The sequence below is a fragment of the Nipponia nippon genome, unplaced genomic scaffold (assembly GCF_047370975.1).
Source record: "Nipponia nippon isolate SJK-2023a ecotype South Korea unplaced genomic scaffold, ASM4737097v1 scaffold_7, whole genome shotgun sequence".
Classification (NCBI taxonomy): Eukaryota; Metazoa; Chordata; class Aves; order Pelecaniformes; family Threskiornithidae; genus Nipponia; species Nipponia nippon.
This window is the reverse complement of record NW_028262391.1, coordinates 44,732,789-44,754,330: the sequence shown is the minus strand read 5'-3', so window position 1 is coordinate 44,754,330 and position 21,542 is coordinate 44,732,789. Positions and strand designations below refer to the sequence as shown.

Here is a 21,542-nt window from a genome sequence, read left to right as displayed (position 1 = left end):
AAGATTAAAATATATTAATAATTATGAAATAATGAGTAATGAGCATATTTAGTGTTTCGTTACACGTAACTGCCACTTTGTAAAATCTCCTGACTTGGTGGTTAGGGCACTCATTTGGAAGTTGAAAGATAGAGAATCATATTCTCTCATGATCCTTCCAAATGGATTTAGCCCAAAATGCAAGGTAACTGTAGAAATACCTAATTTATACCTAAGCCCTCTTTGGAGTTTAGATATAAGCCTCAGATATAAGCCATTAAGCTGTAGATTTAGATATAAGATAGATACCAAAATACTTGCTTATCAAGAATAGAATATTTCTATACATGCCTGGAAAAAGGCCTTTTCACGACCAACAGATTTTCATGCTGAAAATAAATACTTAGGTTTTTCTAGGCAGGAACAGTGGCTGACAGAACTCCGAGGACCTACATTTTGGATTTAGACCCTTGAAGTAGCCTTTCTACCTCCCTCTGAGGATGAAGTCATCAAAGCAGAGAAGCAGCACTGATTGCCAATTCTGCTGTCTTTGTGCTGGTGACAGTAAATGCCATAAACCAATAAAAAATATATTCAAATACTTTTGATAATATAACATTTCATTTGGTTATTTATTCCTACTTTCCCTGTGATTCAAATTACCAGAATTATATTGATTTCTTACTTTCTAATAATTCCTAAAACACTAGGTCAGAATTAATATTTGAAGCAGAAATTGCATAATAGAGTGAAACCTGAACTAAGGTCTATACCTCCAGCAGCTAACAATCCATCATAAAGGCCACTTTGACTTATCCCTGGGGTTTCCAATATATTTTCCTTCAATCCTTACAGAACAGTCAATTTTTACAAGGTCCTTATGATGTTTGTATCAGCTTTCAGTGTAATTCACTTTACTCTTCTGCAAGATACTAATAAAACACTCAATGTTATATTCGTACAGGCATATGTATAAATATATGCTACCATCTTCTTTAAAACAGAATGATTTTTACAAGAAATAAGGAAATCTTACACATAATATTTGGAGCAGAGAAAACGGGAACACAGGGAACAGCTTGAACCTACACCACATTCTATAACTCCAGCAACAGATAAATGTCTCAGTAGTACCAAGCCCATTCATCTTGGGATGTCTTTCTCCACATTCCTTTGCACAGTTACATAAAAATACACACCCAACATTAACAGACATGGGTTTATAAATAATTCATAAATAAGGAATGAAATAATTTGTTTTTATTTCCTAAAAGAAAGCTTATTTTTTATTTTATTGAAAACTGAAATCACCTCAATTACAACACCACAATGGCTCCAGCATAATGAATTAAATGACAGATGCAAACATAATCTGGCTTTCCTAAGCATATTTATTAAGTACAACATTTGGTGTATCCATTTAATTTTTTACTATTGTTATATGATGTCACATTACAGATGACTCATACCAGCATGGAAGACATGAAAAAGAAAACAATCTCTGTTATTTTGGTCAGAAAAATGTTTTTATTCCAACACAATGTGTGTGTGTGAAGCATGGAGCATTAGACCTGTAGTTTTAGAGCTTATTTTATATCTCCATCTTGTTGAGGGCTAAAAATAAGGTAGGACTTACAGGACCCATAAACTGGAATTTAACTTATTTTGGAAGTGGCTTAAATATGAAAAGCCTTTCAACAGTAGTTATTATAGTGGCTTTCTATGATAATAGGTAATTCTAAAAGGAAAGGACCCTTTCCCCCGCCAAGTTTTGCATAGAAAAAATAAAATTGAAGCCCCTAGTATGCAGTATTTACTTACCAAGCTTCCCTATCATTTAACTTTATTAAACCATAATAAGTCTTTTTAAATACAAGCCATCAAATTCTCTACTCATCCTACAGACGTAAAATGACTTATTCTGTCCTCTTTAGTAAACACCTCCGGATTTACATCCTTGTGGCAGGTGTAAATTTAACCCCACAGCAAGCAAGCTCTGAGATTACCTCTTTCGGCTGCTTTGTCTGCAGAAATTTATTGATTTAACCAAATTCTACATATTAAGGCCAGTTCAGTCTGCTTCATAATTGCATTTAGTTAATCAATGACACTGCTGTTTCAGATGTAGTTTGCTAAGGAGTGTCCTTTGAGCCAAAGAGTCTTCAATGCCATGCCCAGTATAGCCAATTACACTGGACAAGTACACTTGCTATAGGGATCTATAGCATGTTACTCGTACACAGCAGTTAGAGGTGCTTGGGCTCTTGGACTGATAAATGGGGCCTACATGCTCCAAACAGAAATGAAATAGGAAGGTATGCCTAGACAGCTATGCATTTTTAAACCTCTTGTGAAAAAAAAATGTAAATAAACATTAGTAGATTTTGGACGTGTTTGAAAATTAAACTCACTGATAATTATTCTTCATTAACATCATATAATGATCTCAACAATGGAAATAAGTAAACAAATATGACCATTATTCCCAAAATTCTTCATACTGTTATGTAAATCGGTAAACACTTTATAAAGATGCTTAACAATAATGGAAGAGCCAAGCTGATACATATGCTGCTTATTACCAGCTATTCAAGTGTGAAGTGCTGGAAACAAAATATTAATCACACATCCATGCTTAATTTACTAATAAGGATTTAAAGCAAAAATTGTTTGCTACCTTTTGTTTTATCCTCTACATATATGTGTATAGAGAGGAAGCAATAAGGCTACATGTCTTCAAGATAAAAAAAAAACCTATTATCTCTCATACACTACTTGGGTAAAAAAAAAAAATCACTAAGGCTGTTTATGGTAATTGCTTCTGTTTTGAGTTATAATGTGAAATGATTCCATGCTAGTAATACCAAGTTGGCTCTTTAGTAAGTGACCTACTGCTAGATAGGCTGCAATTAAAGCTAGAGCTGCAGGCAGTAAGGTCTCCCAGGCCTCCTCGTGCCCCTCTCACCTTCTCCCTTCCTGAAGTTCATACTCTCTGTTCAGTTACATAGTGGTTGCCACAGCAATCAGCCCTCTGACTCCTAATGGCATAAGAAAAGCTAATAGAGTAAATCAACAGGGTTCCACTGAAGTCTATGAAATTACTTACATTCAAAACAGCTACACTTTGGCTTTTTATAAACTACTTTCTTCCTAAAAGGCAAGGCACACAAGATGCTCTTAAGTTAAAGCTAAAGTAAACTTCATTAAAAAATGAAGCAGTATTATTAACAAGAAGTCTCTTTTTTCTGTTGTTTTTTTTTAAACAATCTACTTAAAACCTTTCAAACATTTTAACGTTAACTCAGCTGCTGTAAGCCTAGTTTCCTACTTCTTCAAGCAGAAAATATGCAAAACCAGCTGAACAGTTTATAAAGCAATTCCTTTTCTCTTGTGGAAAAATACATCATAATCCTGTAAGCATGGAATACAGATCTGAGGATGGCAATTGCCGCAGCTGACTGGACTGTTGCTCTGGTGAGTGTCCACAAATTCCGTATGCAGCACTTTTATTCAGACGCTGCACAACACTACACAGATAGGGAACGGTAAGAATAATTTGCTGTGAATGCTTCTAGTCTTTTTTAAAAAATCACAGTCTTAGAGACATCCTCAACATTATTGTTGTTTCTGCACATAGATTGTATTCCTCAACGGCAGCAAAGCAAATGTCAGGGGGCAGTTGACCAAACTGCAACATCCTGATTTTTTCCATTGTAGTTTAGAATTGCACAATATGTAATTTTGAAATCCTAAGTTTTCCTAAGAAATCTGTAAAAAAATCTGCTTCCCATTTCCCTAAACGTAGTGGATGCCAGGTTTGAACTAAGATGGGCTTTTTCTCAAAAGGAAGAATTCCATTAACATATTTTAACTGCATACAGACAAATGCTGGCACTGAAAGACTGCAAAGTACAGAGACTCTCAACACACAGCACAGCAGAGAGGTGGTGTTACAGGGTTATCCCTACTCTAATAAGCTAAGAGAAAAAGTCAGGCTGCTCTACAAAACTTTACAGACAAATTTGAATGACTGCTTATAGATGACTTATAGACAAAAATAAAGAGCCAGCAAAGATTATTTTAATGACAAGACCAGTTGCGGAAGTGAAGTCTAGCCAATTTTAAATTTCTTTCATTATATTTATAGCAAAAATAATCCCAAACATTCATGCTGACATCCTGTGTGCTATTAAATGACCATATGCCAAATTATAATAGACTAAACAATTTTTCTGATTTGTCTAGGCCATAACTTCTGGATGATACATTAAAATAGCAATTGTTCTCAGGAATACATTTGGCAGAAACCAGTCGGGAGCACAGTGTAGCAATATAATAATGGATGATTATGTTCCGAAATGTTTTGCAAAAGTATCAAGTAAATACAGCAAACTCCCAGTCCAAATGAGATTTTAGCTGTAATTAGAATTAGCTGAAAAGATGAATGATTTATTTTGCAATAATTTTATCATCAGACAAGGAAATGAATAGTTTTTTAATCACAGAATAAATATTGGATCATATTAGTTCTGGAGTTAAGAGAGCCTGAGTTTTGGACATAAGGATGGAGTGGTGGGCACAGCTGGCTGCCCATGGAGGCAGGGAGGGACCTGCTGTGGCCAGGCAATGCACCCAGCTTTGCAGGGGCCTCTGCTCCATGTAATCGGGCATTGCAAAACTAACAAGAACCTGGGCATTTTTCTGCTTTTGGGATAGGGCTGTTCTGAGCAGCCTCAGGGCTCATACTCCATGGTTTAACTTAAATGGTTAGCTAAGAGACTTTCTTCCTTGAATACTGTAATTGGGGTCATGAAAAATGAGCAGTTCACAGGGAAAGAAGGTAGGAAAAAGGTTTCCAGATCAAAGAATCAGTTGAGTCCCACTGAGCCCATAGTGGTTCATCTTTAGGGCATATCATGAATTTAACTACTTCGGGAGTTTTTAATAAAAATACATGAATTGAGTGATGTGGAATAGTTCTGTACACAACTGTTTCATTACTCATGTGCATTGGTGAATGTATGCATAGCAGTGTGAATGCAGGAGTTCAGTCTGGCATGTATTTTTATCCTCTTGTAGATCGCTATAATCAAATACCTGATGCCGAAGTATTTTCAAGAAATTTATATAAATTAATATGAAAATATTTTTGAAGGATAGTAGTTCTTGCTGCAGAAAGCTATTCAGCCCTAACCAGTAAGTTTCACACATCTTGATAACCTAACATTTGGTTTTAATTTAATTTTTTCCTGTTTAACAAAACTTTGTTCTCTTCCTTGACTCATTTCAAGAAAATGGTACATAAAGGTAAACAAATAGCCTGGTCCCTTTTGTTTATGAAACAAGATAAAATACTGAGAATCAGTACCTTCCACATTTAACTTAATTCTCTCAACTACTTTTTGATTTTAAAGTGTCCTGCATTATCAGATCAATCTTCAAAGAGTTTTTAGCTTAGACTCACTGTACAACGTAATTGTGGAACAGAAGGCATTTTATTTATGTGAAATAACATGCACTGTATCAAGATCTGCTATACAGCATATCTAGTTTGCATAACATACAGCAAAGCCAGTTTTTAAAATAGATCCTTTAGTCCTGAAAAATGCCAAACTTTCTGTGAGATTCTAGGTACTTTAAATCTGGACAAGACTAGAATCAGGATTATTGCATTTTTCCAGTGGAACTAGAGTATGCCTGATTTTTCCTTGATAGAGCTATTTATATGATATGCAGAATTGAGAAAGGTGCAACACTGATTTATCATCATTTGCAAGGTCTACTTGAAATAGAACGAGCTGAACTGGAGGATGAGACAATATAAGCTTTCTTAAGTTTCAGCTGCACCCCAGCAGTTAAGGGCTTTATGCATGTCTTTCCAGTCAGGAAATCATCCCATTAGGAGATGGATTTTTGCTTCCTCAAATGAACCCCTTCTCCCAGGGCAGCACTGGGACATAGAGCTCTGTTCATACACCAGCAGAGTTCCCTCTCTAAGTGCCAGGATCATGGCCCTTACTCATTACATACAAAATAGGAAAATTAAAAAAAAAAGGACTCCATACCCAGCAAATCGACTTTATGAATACGACTAACCCCATGAGATTAGTCATGTGTATGTGTATCTACCGGGAATCAAGCATTAAAGGCCAACAGGCAGTAGTCTAATGTAAAACATTTTGTTTGAATGACAAGAGCTCTGATCTCTGTAACAGAAAAAGATTTTCATGCTGTATATGTAGCTGGTAAACCTCATTTTTCCCAATGTGCAATTCTAAAACAGACTGCCAGCAACTAACTCTTTGTGACCGCTTCTGAAACACTGAATCTCTCTTCTTGTTGAGCCATATTTCAGGTCTCACTGGAGCAAACAGCAAATAACCCTCATCTGAATGCAAATTGATATAAAGTCTTTTGTGTCATTCACAAAACATAATTAGTCTTATGACACAAAAGTATTTAGTCCAGAAAAGGAAATTTTTCGTATTTAAAGATACTTGGGAAAAAAATTCTCTTCGTTATTCCACTGAATAATGAGAACTTCACACTCCTCCAATTCATATTCTGCTGTTTTACATGGGAGCACAATACAATTGCAAAGGATTATAATCTGAGGTTGCAGTTCTGCAGAGCTAAGTATATATATATAATTTTATATATGGTGTGAAAACAGCCAAACTTCTAGGGGTATCCTGCTACAGAGGGATTCTAGGTCATGGCAAGATTTGTATGCACTAAATACATAAATAAAATCTTTACAGAACTGGCGATTCCCACCTTCAGCAATAGAAGTTGCCTTAAAAATGCTAAGTAAGTTTTGCAGAATCCTATTCTGAGTTCTGTAGAATCCTATGAAAGTAAATCTTAATCCTTGGCATTTTAAATTATGTTTTATAGAACTGTATTGCATTACTGAGATGTTTAAAGCCAGTAATCCCTAGCTGCTCGAAAGAATCGTTTCTGAAATGTAGCCATATATTCCTGTAGCAGCTTTGAGACCCAGTATTAGGAAACCATAGACAAAACCATAAAATGATGGCTCTTTGAAAACAGAAGTCATTTTACAGGAAAGAGGAAGAAAAATAACCTCCTGACTAATATGATGTGATATATCCACCTCTGAAATCATCATGGAAGAAAAGTATTTTCACCAGGCTTTGATTTAGTTTCTACTCATTCAAGAAGAGTGAAATTGCCATTTGGTGTACCTCATACAAAGCAGTAGAAAGTAGGAAGACACCTTAGTACGTTATGAAGTGAATGACATAGAAATAAGCCTGAGAGAGTAATATTAAAAGGCTTGGGAAATGAAAAATGGCTGTAAACAGAGTTTTACTTTTACTTGCTGCCCTGGGGAGATCCACTTAAGACAAATGTGACAGAGGCTGTCTGTTTTTAAGCATAAACTCTACAGGAAAACAACTAGCATAAGAAAGGTAGTCCTATTAAAGAACATAGTGATTGATAGAGTCATTTCAAGTAATGACTAAGCTCTTGGTAGAGTTTATTTTAAATAGCAATTGTGCTCTTGTGCATCTCAGACAAACCGGAATTCTCATAATTTCCTGTATACTCAAAGCCAATATAGCTGCAGCCTATGTCCATGCTAGTTTCAATATAGTTTGCTATTATGTAAGTGGCTATAAATGACACCCTGAGGAGGAAATAAATGATGACTAAAGTCAACTTACTTCCAACTACTAATGCTGTGCTTACATGCTAAGCCAACCCTGAACATTTTTTTTTTCTCTAAGAATTTATACTTACGAATCGCTAAATAACACTTGTGCTGTGACTGATGGTCTTTTTGGTTTATGCCAAAAATGAGACAGAAAGTCAAGATTAAAGAGCGATAACTGAAAACCTATCAAAAACTAACGACTACAGGCAGGCCTGTTCAGCTACCAAACCAAACCAGAAGGAATTCCAACAAGCAATCCATTTCTGTTCTGATCTATAATCTCTTGCTGAAGGGCTGACAGCCTCCATGCAATCAGAAATCTAAACTGAATCTGTGGTATTGTACTTACAGCTTCATTTCTAGAGGCAGCTTCAGCAGTGCTGCTGAAATACCAAACTATTATAGCACTGTGTGTGGTCTTTATATGACCACTGTGTTCCTCTACAAAACGTTTTTCTGCTTTGAATGTAATTCCACTAGACTACTCAGTCCTCTGGTCCCCTTCGATTTGGTCTCCCTCAAGTAGGAAAGTTTCTGATAAAAGATGGTCGCTTCGGACGCACATACGAACCACCCTGACAGCAGTTTGTTTAAGTCTAGCAACCATTGTAACTCTCATTTAGAGAGGTTCACATTCTCTGTAACTCTTAACTTTATAAAACTTGACAAGTTAGTGAATTACTAAGAGTTTCTTTTTCAAATACATTTGCTAGAGAAAGAAAGGTGAGAGCTGTATTTCAAATCAAAGACCCTTCTCCTTTTCTCAGCTTTCTTGGAGCCGCAGATCCTTCAGCCATGCACATGTAAGGTTCTTTTTGATAGTTCGCTTAAGTGTTCCAGTTTAGTGCAAATTTCTTCCATAAAGAGCATAAAAGACACTTTGAGATTTTTTGAATGAACAATTGAATCAATGATTAATTTTTTCATAGGCAGAGACTGTGAATAGACCTATTTTAGCATGAGATAATAACATCAGAATATTTAAACGCATTCCTAATACAGCGTCAATAGCTCTAATAAAGGAGATCATCACTGTTTGAGTACCTAATGAGAGGCTACAGCTGAAAGGACCAAAACTGCAAATTTAAATTATTATTTACAACCCATTAAATTATAAGATTATAATTCAAACAATATTTGCAGGAGTATCTTCTGAGATGTCTTGTAAGTAGTCACCATAGAATATTTCCATTTCACTTAAAAAACAAACACAAAGAAACCACCTTCATTAGTTACAAACTTCCCTTCAGCTTCCTGTGCAGCCTGACCTGCTCTGAGCGCAAATCAGAGGAACTATCTGTATTTTCACTGTTCCAAAGCTATAAGGACTCAGACATTAATTCCCAATATTAGGATATAAAACCAAAAATGCAACAAGAGGTGCTAAGGCGATGCAATTAGATGCTAAGCGTATAAATAGCAGAAAAAAGACAGGCTTGTCAGCTTTCAATTAAGATTTGTTTTTCATGCAAATGATACATTTGCAAAAAAGGGCAAATTATTTAGTATATTTTGCATGAACATAATTCATTTTGAGTTAAACCTGTTCGTTACATATTTCTAACTGATCATATAAAACACTAATACAGCCCAGAGATTATGGATTGGCACTATATGTGACCTGTAATTACAGACATTTGCGACAAAACACTTCATTTCTATTCTTCTGATAGAAACCATTAACAACAATAGTTTTAAGGCAGTGCCTTGCTACAGTTGGAACGATGTTTGGCACCATGATATCATGCAGAAGAGGCAAAATTTAAACACCTTGAACCTATAGCTGTTCTTGCATAAAAGCCCTAGTTTCAGAAACTGACGTTACACAGAAAGCTGGTCATGGGAAATTGGCAAAAATGCGCATTTGTGTAATTAGATCAGTGTTATTCCTAGCTGAAGCTATGAATCAGCTATAATTAGATATATTCTGGAAGTGCATTATATGTTTTGGAGGTATAAATACTCTACCTTTTGCCACCATTTCTCTGATATCAAGGGCAAGTCTTGACCTTAAGAGTGCAGTAATAGGGATTTGTGGCACATAGCTGCATCTTAGATCGCCAATGTCTTTTCTAACCAATGGGACAGTATAAAAGTACTTGAGTGTGAATGAACGAGTGTCCAGTCAGGTAAAGCTTTAGCTTCCAAATCAATGACAGTTTTCTCCCTAATGAAGACCCCTGAAGAGTTACTTAAAAATGAGCTTGTGAAAAAGAAAGAGGAAAACAACCTGACACTTGGTAGAACTGCTGTATAGAGAACAGTGTATTTTTTGGATAGAATGACCTTAATAGAAGAAAAACAGAGACCAATAAAGATAATAAAAAGAATTAACAAACACACACGTGTGTGTATATATATATATACACACACATATATATATAAAAAAGACTGAAAGTATCAGTCAAAAGAATAGGACTAGGCATCTTTTTCACATTAAATGTACCCTTGCATTCAGCGTATTTTCTACCAAAATGTTCTTTTCAAAAAGTTGCTGGGGTGATATCACTATTTCAATCCAACCAATTTCCTTTGAAGTCTCCCATAATGGTATTTAAATAAATTGCTCTTGGAGTAATTATGTTTTTTCTGGAAAAGGAACTATTAGGGTAAAGAGAGATGAGAGAGTCTGTCACCAGACATAATCTTTCTAAATACATTGGTACTTGTTACATTTATTGGAAGAAAGATGGAATACTTAGAAACTTTGGGGCTTTTTATTTTTTGTAAAGAAAATGTTGACTTGACAGTTGAAATAAGAAACAAACTAAAATGACTGCTGACAGTCCTGGGAGTACATAGAGAAAGAAAATGGAAGCTGTGTCAATAGAAAGCTTTTAAAGACCATATGTATTAAGCCCAAGAGAGCTAGTGTGAACTAGAAGCCCAAATTACCATGTTAGAAGCAAGTAGCTAGTGGACAAGACGAAGGTGACTGAAAGCCCAAGAAAGCAAGTGTATTGTATAAAATGGCATTCTCCATGTGAGCACAAATACATCACGTTTGCAAGAGCATGAGGCTTTGGAGACCAGGCTACTATAGTTCTACTAAGAAGGTTCTGCGTATGGCAATTCATCAGATCAAACACCTCTCATCTCTGTGAATTTTATCATCTTTGATAGAGAGAAATGAGGCTTTCACAGTTCCAAGTAATTTCCAAATACATTTACTATATGTTTCATCTGTACTTTTCCTCTTGCTTACAAGTCAGGCTAAAATTGTTAGTTGCAGTGTGTTTAGTGTACTGTGAGTTTTGTTTATGTTTTTTTCTCAGATTACTTATTTTAAACTTTGCTAAAGACTCCCCTGTTATTTGTGGAAATTTGCCATATACCTGCTAAACAACCTGTAGCATCCACTGATTTAACTATCAGAACGGGCTGACATAACCCTCTACCTTGTTCTCTGGTCTAGTCTGGTATCTCGGAATTCACAGAATTTAAATACAATACTGATGCTTGCTGGTTTTGTTCATGTTACAAAGAATCTGGAGTTTTTCATTTAAAAGCCTATGCAAAAATTCAGTGGCTATGTTTTTCTTTGTATATCATGCTGAACAGTCCCATCTTCCTTTTTCCTTTAAATCTCTTTGGTAAATAATATAAGGTTGCATCAGACTAACCCATACGGATTAGTATTTGAATTTCTTTATGGTGTCTTTACAACATCGTATCCAAGGACAGTGACATAGTGCTCTTCTACAATGCTAACCCTGTATTTTCTTGCCACTTCAAAGACCAAAAGACAGTGTTTTCAACTCAAAAATTCACAAGAGTGAGCAAAAGGAAAAGGAGTGATTTCATACCATTTGTACTTCACCTACAATCAAAAATAGCTTCCTGGAAATCCAGTGGTCAGAGAGAAGAAAGCACCACACAGGCACCAGCTGGAGAAACTGGATCTGGGGATTCATCCAAGAACTGGGAACATCTTTCTGAACAGACAGACATATTTCTTGTTCAAATGTAATGGCTGTCAGGGTAAACATTGCCTTAAAAAACTTAATGTGATTTTATTTTTTAAAACTCTCTGCAAATTTTGTGGACCCCTTCTGGCTTAAGCTTCAGTAAGTGAGCTCAGAATCAGACCCAAAGAATGATAAATATTTACTATAAGCAGGAAGAACTCATTATGAAGGTCATAAGCAGGCACTTATATTATGCTATGCTATTTGTAAACACAGCTATAACTAAGCGCAACTATAATATGTGACACAAATTATTATGTACGAATAAGATTGCTAATATGAATGTTTGCTAAATGCCTATTTAATAATGGGGTTTAATTAAATAGTGTAAAAAATAATTTTCCATGTGTAACATGAACTTGTTAAAATTTCAGAGCTTTGTAAGCCAGTAAAACAGTGTGACCATTGTTTCCAACATGCCAAAGGCTATGTGTGAAGCTGACAGCACAGGCCTCAGGAACCATTAGGACTTGTTAGGCTTCACTGGGACTTGTTTTGGCCTGCCTGGGGCTTAGTTTTGGTTAACTTATTTGGCTGTACCAGGTTATTTAAGGACCAGGTGACTATTACCTGATTTGTTTTGGCTTTTTGTTTAACTTTAGATGACTGTGTGTTGTAATACAGTTGGTTTATGTATATATTTGTAATTAATAGATAACAATGATAATTCGCTATTCCATATAGAATGAACTATCTATGATCCCCAAATAAAATGCAGCATAGAAACAGGCATGGGATGATATGAGGAGATTTCAAAGTCCAGGTACAAGATGACAGTGGAGGCCCCAGGGCTGTAAACTGCTTACCAGGGGTCAGCTACTGGCTACTGAATGAATGCAACCTTGGAAGCTCCACAAAACCAGTTTTAGAGATAACACAGAGAACAAAGGACAATATTCAGTATATGTAAAATATACCATTCACACTAAAACTGGATGTAATGTGGAACCACAGACCAATGAAGAAAGTGCAATGTGTGGAGACGTGGAGTATGTTAGCAAACATAAAAATTACTCCAGGTGGATTCTAGAGTGAGAAAGAAGAAGGAACCATCACTGTATTGCTCTGGGATGCAAGGGCCCTCCACCTCCATCCCCACCTGAAGACATCTGCCTGAGATGCAGCTGATGACGAGTGTGACACCAGAGAAAGGGTAGATACTAGAAAGCTTGTGTGTATCACTTTTAACTGTACGTAATTTGTATAAGAGCTCAACTCGGGTGAAGTCATAATTCTTTAGTTAGACTGTTAAGACTTTAGGTTAACAGTACATTCTTGGGTTTACACATAAGTTTTGTTCCTTTGGCTAAATGAGCTCCACAAGCTGTAGCATAATAAACTGATGGAGACTTCAAGCAACCTAGTCTGAAACCTGGATGCAACACACCGGTAACTGCTCACAGCAAAGTAGTTCAGTCTAACAAAAGACAATGTTGTCAACCATGTGTGAGCTCACGTTAAAGGGAAGGGAGTCTGGCTAAAAGGAGGTAACAGCATGTGGGGAGCAGAAGTAAACTGGATAATGACTGGGCCAACAGAGCACCAACCTCTCCTTAGGAGAGTTGGTTTTGACATTTGTTAAAAAAGCCATTACCATTCTATTCTTTGCTGGGAAGTTTTCCCACTTAAACATTTAATTGATCTTTTTATTTGTTAAATGAAAGCACTTTTTAAGCAAATCAAATCACTACAGATCTACAAGGAGAAAAAAGGTCATTCCATTTGATGTGAGGTTGCTTGAATGCATAACTATTGTATTATTCTGTTTATCCTGCAACAGCAAAGTAGCAGTAACCACTCGGTCACTAGCTTTACTGTGAAACAGCACAACACAGTCTTTGTTGAGCTTTCCTTGGAGTGAGTCATTGTGATTCACTGAAAGACTGTTCCCTGTGATGGGGCTGTTCTCTCCTGTGTCTTATACAGGCAGAGAGGGAGAGAAGACAGAAGCGGTACCTTTGGACATGTAAACAGAAGAACATAGCAGTGAAGTTTGCAGTTAATACCCAGTCTTGAAATAAAAGCTCATTAGTGAGTTCTAAATGTTTATGCAAACACATTCCCTTTAAAAATTAAGAGACATATTCTTCGTAACATGCTGCAACTCATACATGTTGCCTGCAGTGAAAGTATGAAAACAGCTCAGGAGGTTGAGAGAGAGTCTTTTGGTTGGTTGGTTATTTTTGCTTCAGTGGAGCCTCAGTTCACAAAACATAGCTTATAGCATGAAACTAAGCCAAGATAGCCAGGAGGCCTCTCCGAGTGACCAGACTTCTGAGGTTACATAATCTATTTTTCTATATTGAGGGGGGAGAGAAAGAGAATGGGAGGCCAAGTACCAAGTGCTCTTGTAGAAATAGGTATAAACCTGTAAAAGTACAAGGGGATCAGACCCCAGAACCATGACTTTTCAGTTGTTTCTAGAAGTGCTGTTGTTTCCTAAAGAAGATCATGTTCATAAACAGAACCAGAGAATATCCTGGAGGGTCAGTCCTGTATTTCATTCCAAACATTATATTGGCTCAGACTTCCCCTTTTCTGGCCTCTCCTGTTATCCTGTTGAATTCATTAGAAGGTTGTGGCTACCGGCCAAAAGAAATGGTTAATGCATCCCAGAGCCCATATTGTTTGAAATATCTTCTGAGACAGGAATTTATAGCATTGCTGTAATAAAACTCAGATTTCAACATTAAACTATAAGTCTGTGTACTTGCCACACACACTAGAATTATATAGAAAATCTGAACCATGAAACTCTGAGGAAATTAGGAAAATATGCAGTAACATCTAGAAAGAGGCCATCAGAACTTGGTTATACCTTTAAGAACAACCTTAAGCAAGAGAGAAATCACATATGATTTCACACAGGTAGCAGCAATGAACCTAAAAGAAACACCATTGAATCACAAATCCTTTGGTTTTGCCACACTGAAGTATAGCAATTCTAGACTGGTCTAGAGCAGTTACTACCTTTGATAAGGAAAGATGTGATTGAGTCCTGATTCCACCCTCACTTTGCCCCTCCATGCCTCTGCCCATCTCCAAGAAGGTTAATTTAGTGTGTCTTATTCTATTCTCTTTTATAGTATGTTATTTTGCATTCAAAGTATAATGAAATATGTGCTTTCCATCCCAAAAGAGTATGTATTAATCTCCGGCAGGAATTATAAAGTATTGCTTTTATAGACAAGAAAGTGTATAGCTTTTTCCCGTAAAGGAACAGAAGTATAGACTTTGCCTAAAACCTTGGAACAAACCTTCATTTATGAGACAGGGGAATCATTTTTATTCCACTACATGAATTCAGTGGGCTGCCACAGGCCAGTCATAATCTGTTATTGTTTCCCTGCAACCTTGTACTATTAATTTTTCTTTTTAATGAACTGTCCAATCTAGTTTAGCTATGGGAACTATGATGGAGCTGCAATATAAATGGTTTATGTCATGCCTTTGTCAAAAGGCTTTCCCCTACAGCACTAGAATGTAATTGAAAAGCTATTTTAAAATAAAGTAACTGAATGGTTGCAAACACAGCTTGTCAGGAATAAAGTGGGAAAATCCTTTGCATTACATTAGATTTTACCAATCACAACTTGTGTGACTTTATTAGTATTTATACAGATTAGTAAGCCACATAAATTGCATATGTTTGCATGGTCATATTAGCAAGTATTCCTGAAAGATACTGAAGTCGTTTTTAAGAAGTTTTTCTTCAACTGTGACTAACAATGCAGTAATTTGTTTGGTTAAATACCTCAAAAGAATTAAATATACTAAATTTTGTTTTATTTTCTAGCATACAGAATATGGCCATGTTTGAGAGAGCAAACTAGCTTCTGAGTAGAATTCAAGACAGCTTTTGTTGCATAGGAAACTCTGAATGGCTGAGTACAGAGTAATCTTTTTATATATAATATATATGTGCAAGACACATAATTTAGTTTTCTCTTATGTTTATTTTTTCTAGCCCTGGATGTGTGTGTTTGTTCTTGGAGGCATGATGGTGTATGTTTCAATAAATACTATTATTATTGTTATTGTTATTATTGTTATTATTGTTAAAGACCAAAGTGAGCAACTATTGAGAGCATTTATAGTTAAAGCTGACAGCAGTTTTCTTAATAAATTCTCATCAAAATTGTTTCTGAAAGACTTTTGATTTAGCTTTTGGTTCAGACTTCTCACCTTTAAAAAAACTATAGCAATTTTGTCAGAAATTAATTTTATCAGAACCCGTATTTCACAACCAAATGCAAAATATTTGTTTTGACTCACAAATGATCAGATTTTTGGTGAGGTTTTAGTCAATATATCTTTTAATGCCTTTTTCTCCTCTTATGGCCAGTCTCTGCAGTTTGTGCAGTGCAGTCTCTCCTTTGCTTAGGCAAATCTCATGCCCTGGGGGAACCTCAAGAGTTTCCTGTGACTTAGCCCAGCCAGGCTGCTCCAGCCCACAGGGCAGAGCACATGCAGCCCAAATTGGGCTGGGACTTCCTAGAAGGCTGGGAAAATGCAGAGATGAGTCTTTGACGACTCAGCTGTTTCAGCATTTGAGCTGAAACAAACTTTTTGTCACTGAGACCAGAATTTCGGTACAGGTACAAGTTAGTTGTTTCCAACAACAAACTATACCTTTCAACATACTCAGGATTCTTTCAAGGAAACGGTACTTCATAGAAATAATTTTCTATTAAAAAGCAGATAGGAAAATCTAAAATGTCTATACTATGAGGTATTCAGACTATAAGAGATAGGGCAGTGTGAATATATTTCACCACTTCATGTTTTTTAGAAGTCTGTAATTTGTAACAAAATAATCATTCTTCTTTGGTACCTGTTTGACCAGGATCTATGTCTTATAATTATTCTAACAATATTCCCAAAGTTGTTTTAGTTCAAGCAAGTCTTGAAGAGCACCAACAAAGCAGAGGTAACAAATTCAGACTCCATCTCATTACACAGACCATGTGAACTGAGACTAACACAAGCAGATTGCTCTTCTCAACATTTCATTCTCAGGTCTTACTTTAAGAAGAACCTAAGGATTTCATGTACCTTGGAGCATCATCCTACAAAAATCAAAGCTTTTGCCCTCATATATGAGCCTATTTCATTTAGACTACCAATATCCATCCAAAAATATATGCAATAAGCTAATCCTGCAGATATACTAGGTGTTTGTTCCGTGTTGTAGTTCTGTAGGTTGAAGTTGAGAATTCAAAAATTCAGGTCTTAAAACCTATATAAATGGCTACTTGTATAGAAGTTAAGTGAGACACATGATACAGGTTAAAGCAGGCAATTGGAAATGTAACACTTTCTGTTCAGATACGTAAGCCTCATTAAACATGCTAGCACTGTAATAAGACAGGGTGATTCTAAGTAACTGAAAATTAATCTTTCCACATAGCATTTGTGCAGAAACAAAACTATACAGCAAATTTCCTTCCAAGATCTACTTTGTTTGTCAGGAATACCATGTCTTACCCATTATAGTCTAGGCTTACTATGTGAGAATTAAAAACAAATAATAAAAATGGTTATATATGAAAGAGGCAAAGTATACATCATACAACATTGATTTATATCTCCAGTAAGTGAACCTACGTTTCTTACCCTGTATGAGAGGGATTTTTAAATACGGTAGTATTCTTTTTTGGGGGTCCCATGGACTTTTTATTCATATATAATGCTTTTCAGAGTAATATAATTGAGAAGAAATTTCTGTTGTGCCTACTCGCACTCCCTCCAGAAATTCAGTATAGAAAATCCAAGCAGTATAGGAAGGAAATCTCTAGTCAGGATATTCCCGCTTAATAAATCTACTGGTCATCTTCCGGTGTGACTGAGTAGCCAAGCTCCAAATGAGTTCAGTAGTGCCTTTCTGTCTGCCCTGTTGTTCTTTGTTCCATTAACAATAAACATGAATATTTACCTTCTCAACTTTTTGATTATCTAGATACTATAACAGGAAATTTGCATTCCTGAACAGGCACAGCTGGAAACAATTTAAGAAAGAAAGATCCTTCAAAAGAAGAGAAGAGAATTTAAGAACCATATGGATGCCCAGGTTTACATGAAAATCAACAAAAGTGGTGCTTGTTCCTCCTCTTTTTCAGGGAGGCACTTCACACTCCAACCAGAGGGAACATCCCACAGTCACTCTGCAGGAAGCTTTCTTTCAGAAATGCTTGAACTCTGAAATGTAAAAAAGTCTATGAAAATAGACACAACAGTTTCTCAGATAAGGCATGAAAAAACTTGAATAGGGACCCAGTTTGTTAAATTCACTTATCTCATATACTAGTGAGAGTGATGGGCCTACAAGCTTTCCTTTAAGGTTATTCCTCACAGTCTAATTTGTAAAAATTAAATCGACTTGGAAGTGTAGCTCTGAAGTCAAGAACAAGAAGAGTAGAAAGAGGCCTGAACTAAACCTTGAAGTGAGATATAAGAAAATGCCAGAAGAGGCGAACTGAAACAGTGGTAAGAAAATTCACATAACTGTACATGGAGGGGAGACTCAGAGAAACTGAACGCATAACTAATTTAAGATATTTTTGTTACGTCTTCTTGATACCTATATATGAATTTGAAACCTAGTCAGGAAGTCTTCAGTCAAACCAAACACTCTTTAACTTCATTCTATTGAAAAGCTGTATCTGAACAAGAACTGAGCATTGTTTGCAAACTTTGGCCCTTGTGTTTAGTGAATGACAGGACAAGAATCTCACATGCTGAGCTACAGTTCTTCCTAAGAAGCAAAGGAGCTTACACATTTCCCACCTAAATTAAATTGAATGCTTTTGGTATCACTGCCAAATATACTGTTTCAGCCTGATACTAATGGTGGCAGTCTACCTTAACAAGTCGGTGGATACCATAAACACATATCCTGTATAGCTGCTCACAAGGATGCTTAAGTATACGGCCCATTTGGCTGCCAGAAATAAGATTATCATCATTCAAGGACATTTCCACAGAAATGAAGCATCTGTCAAGCAGGACTTGAGTGCACTGAATGTAAAAACTGTGAATGAGTCAGCTAGACAAAGAGCTTTAATATCCTGGCTTTGTACTCTTTATCCTAGACAATTCAGATGGGATCATGCCTTTGATTCTGTAAAAATGATAATATTTACATATTTATTATCTATTATATTTAATCTGTTTGTGTGTTAATTTTAAAAAAGCATGGATACTCCTGTAAGTGGACAATTCTCACCTCTGTGGAATCACTGGCTTAAATAATAGCACAACTGAAAGTCACAGAGGATATGAAAAATTAAACACATCAGAGCAGCAGATATAACTATTTTTAGGTCTAGGATTTTCCATACTGCTCTATTTCCACACTTTCCACAGTCGCCTTCTCCGAAGCCTAAGAGCCACCACTAAATTCTTTTTCTAACCCAAGTTATATTAAGCTCAGTGGTATTGCACAAAATATCAGAGAAATAAACCAAATGTGGAATTAATCACTCACTCATGTAGGCCAAGAGTAAGAAAAGTATGAATCTTTTTGACTGATAAAATCAAGTTGGAAGCCTAAATATTAGAAAACTTCTTACATTTCTGTTCTTCAGTGCTACATTGCTGTGAGTTTTCAAGAGGTTCTCTGATGTTTTAAACAAGAAATTAAACAAGTGTGATCCAAAAAATGCACCTTATCAAACCATGCATTACAGTGGTCAGTGTCCTATAGCATCAGCTCTCCTGCGTGACAATCAAGACCAATGGATAAACTCTATGATGCATGAGAAAAACTGGCTGACAGCACACACCGAGCGAGGGATTAGTCATTGCAGAAATGTTCCCTATATTGTACAAATATTGTAGACACTACAAAACAAGAGACTAGCTATGCATATCTGACATCACTCAGAAGATCATACGTTTGGATGTACTACTTACCTTCACCCACTGGAAACTTGTTGCCAATTTATGTAGCATATTTCACACATTTGAAATGCCACTTAATGAGACTATGATGACAATGCAGATGTAAGTTTTCTGCTGCCACTTTCCCAGTACTTCAGCTCTGGCTGCAAAGAATGAAAAAGTTCATTTGAAATCCAATGCAGTGTTGGTGCCATAATAAAAGAAAACTAAAGTCTAGCCTAGAAACTATCACAGTAGCCTAAAGAGAGTTTAAAGACCAGCAATTAAATAATACTTATAATTCCAAGGAGAAAATTAATAAATAGCTTTTACCTTAACAGACTTACTATTGCAAGAATGTTCCCATAACTAAAATGCTGGAGGCCATATCAAAATTCCTTCACATCTTTTTCGTTATCTCCTGAAAAAACAGAGTTCTATGGAAAAATCTGTTCTGGGAACATTATCCAATACAAGACACACTGTAGGGGAAAAACATAACAGCTGCAGATACCATTAGCCAACAACATGTGCTTTGAATATTTCTAAGTGCTCTAAAGGCATATTAGAAAATTAGTATTTTTACCATTATGATGAAGAAGGGAGAAGATTATTTTAGTAAGCAGAACTACCATGACAGTAGGGAAAAGATATCTAGGGTAAGACATTTGAAGGGAGAAAATGAGCAAGAGGTGCCTCTGCCTGTAGGAAGTTGTTTTGATGGTTAAAATTCTTTCATAAATGCGATATTGAGCTGAGACAGTCTGTAAAAAAGGTGCAGAAACAAAAAGAAACCAGTTGAATCATTTCTTATGAGGTGAGGTAAGTCTTTTCTTGAATTTAAATTAGTAAGTTAAGAATGGTTACAGTTTCACAGAGCAGTCCCTTATCATCCTGTGTGTTTCTGACAACATGTTCCCACACAAGTAAAAAATAACAGTTAATGTGATGGAACGCAAAAGAAATACTCAGTGTGATCCATTGTTGTCTGCTGATGTAGACATTGTATTTCTGATGCTCATTTGATACCTTTATAGACTCTTAAGTGGGTACTAAATGAATCCTCAGACGAGGATTCATTCCAGACAAGGAAATCAGGCTAGATTACCAAGTACTTTCAAATTTCTTAATTGAGAATTTCTAGGAGGAATTATTGCAAAATAGCCTCCGCAGTTTGGGTTGATACATCCAAATCAGTAGTTTTCTGCAGTATTTAACTGTTAAAGCTGTCTCATCTATATCAATCCTTCATTTTATACCCACTTTTCACCCTGTTAAAGCAACCAAGTTTTACTTGCAAAAAATCATAGAATAGTTTGGGTTGGAAGGGACCTTAAAGATCATCTGGCTCCAAGCCTGCTGCCATGGACAGGGACACCTTCCACTATACCAGGCTGCTCAAAGCCCCATCCAACCTGGCCTTGAATAGTCCCAGGGATGGGGCATCTACAACTTCTCTGGGCAATCTGTTCCAGTGCCTCACCACCCTCATAGTGAAGAATTTCTTCCTTATATCTAATCTAAATCTACCCTCTTTCAGTTTAAAGCCATTACCCCTTGTCCTATCACTATGTGCCCTTGTCAAAAGTCCCTCTCCAGCTTTCTTGTAGGCATAGTTGAGCAGCACAGGCCAAATTTCAAAGTTGCTAGCAAAAGTGTTGAGGAGAAATGAATAGGCATTGGCTGAATATTACGTATTCAATATTGCAATATTACACAAACATATTTCACACGTACTCCATCGAAGGAAGAAATAAAATCACGTGGCTTCTATTGCCAGTTGTGATTGCAGATATTTAGACTCACTGTTTTAAAAATTTGTGATACATGTTCAATAAAAAACACATTCCTAGAAAGTGAATTGTGCTAAGGTAAACTTCATAAAGTAAGGTATGTTTTGTGTGATGACCGAGTCAGTAATATATAAAGCACTTGGTTTATAAAAATACTCTACACATGCAACATATCTATGCAATTTGCTATGAAGTACATATAGCATTTTAAAATATGCTCATTTTGCAAGTAAATAAACT

At 36.1% G+C, this 21,542-nt stretch overlaps 1 protein-coding gene across 6 annotated transcripts in view; it reads right to left on the bottom strand.

The window, feature by feature from the left end:
• The window catches only part of CDH11 (cadherin 11), an 84,697-nt gene that overhangs the window by 22,762 nt on the left and 40,393 nt on the right, over positions 1-21,542 (bottom strand). For 2 of the 6 annotated variants that reach the window (XM_087739390.1, XM_087739395.1), the window contains exon 2: positions 19,543-19,673. The exons of 1 other annotated variant lie outside the window; for it this stretch is intronic. The gene's annotated coding sequence lies outside the window, so the exon portion shown is untranslated. Of the gene's footprint in view, positions 1-752; positions 912-19,542; positions 19,674-19,842; positions 19,931-21,542 lie in introns of all 6 variants that reach the window. 3 more of the 6 variants (XM_087739392.1, XM_087739391.1, XM_087739393.1) reach the window with 3 other exon arrangements.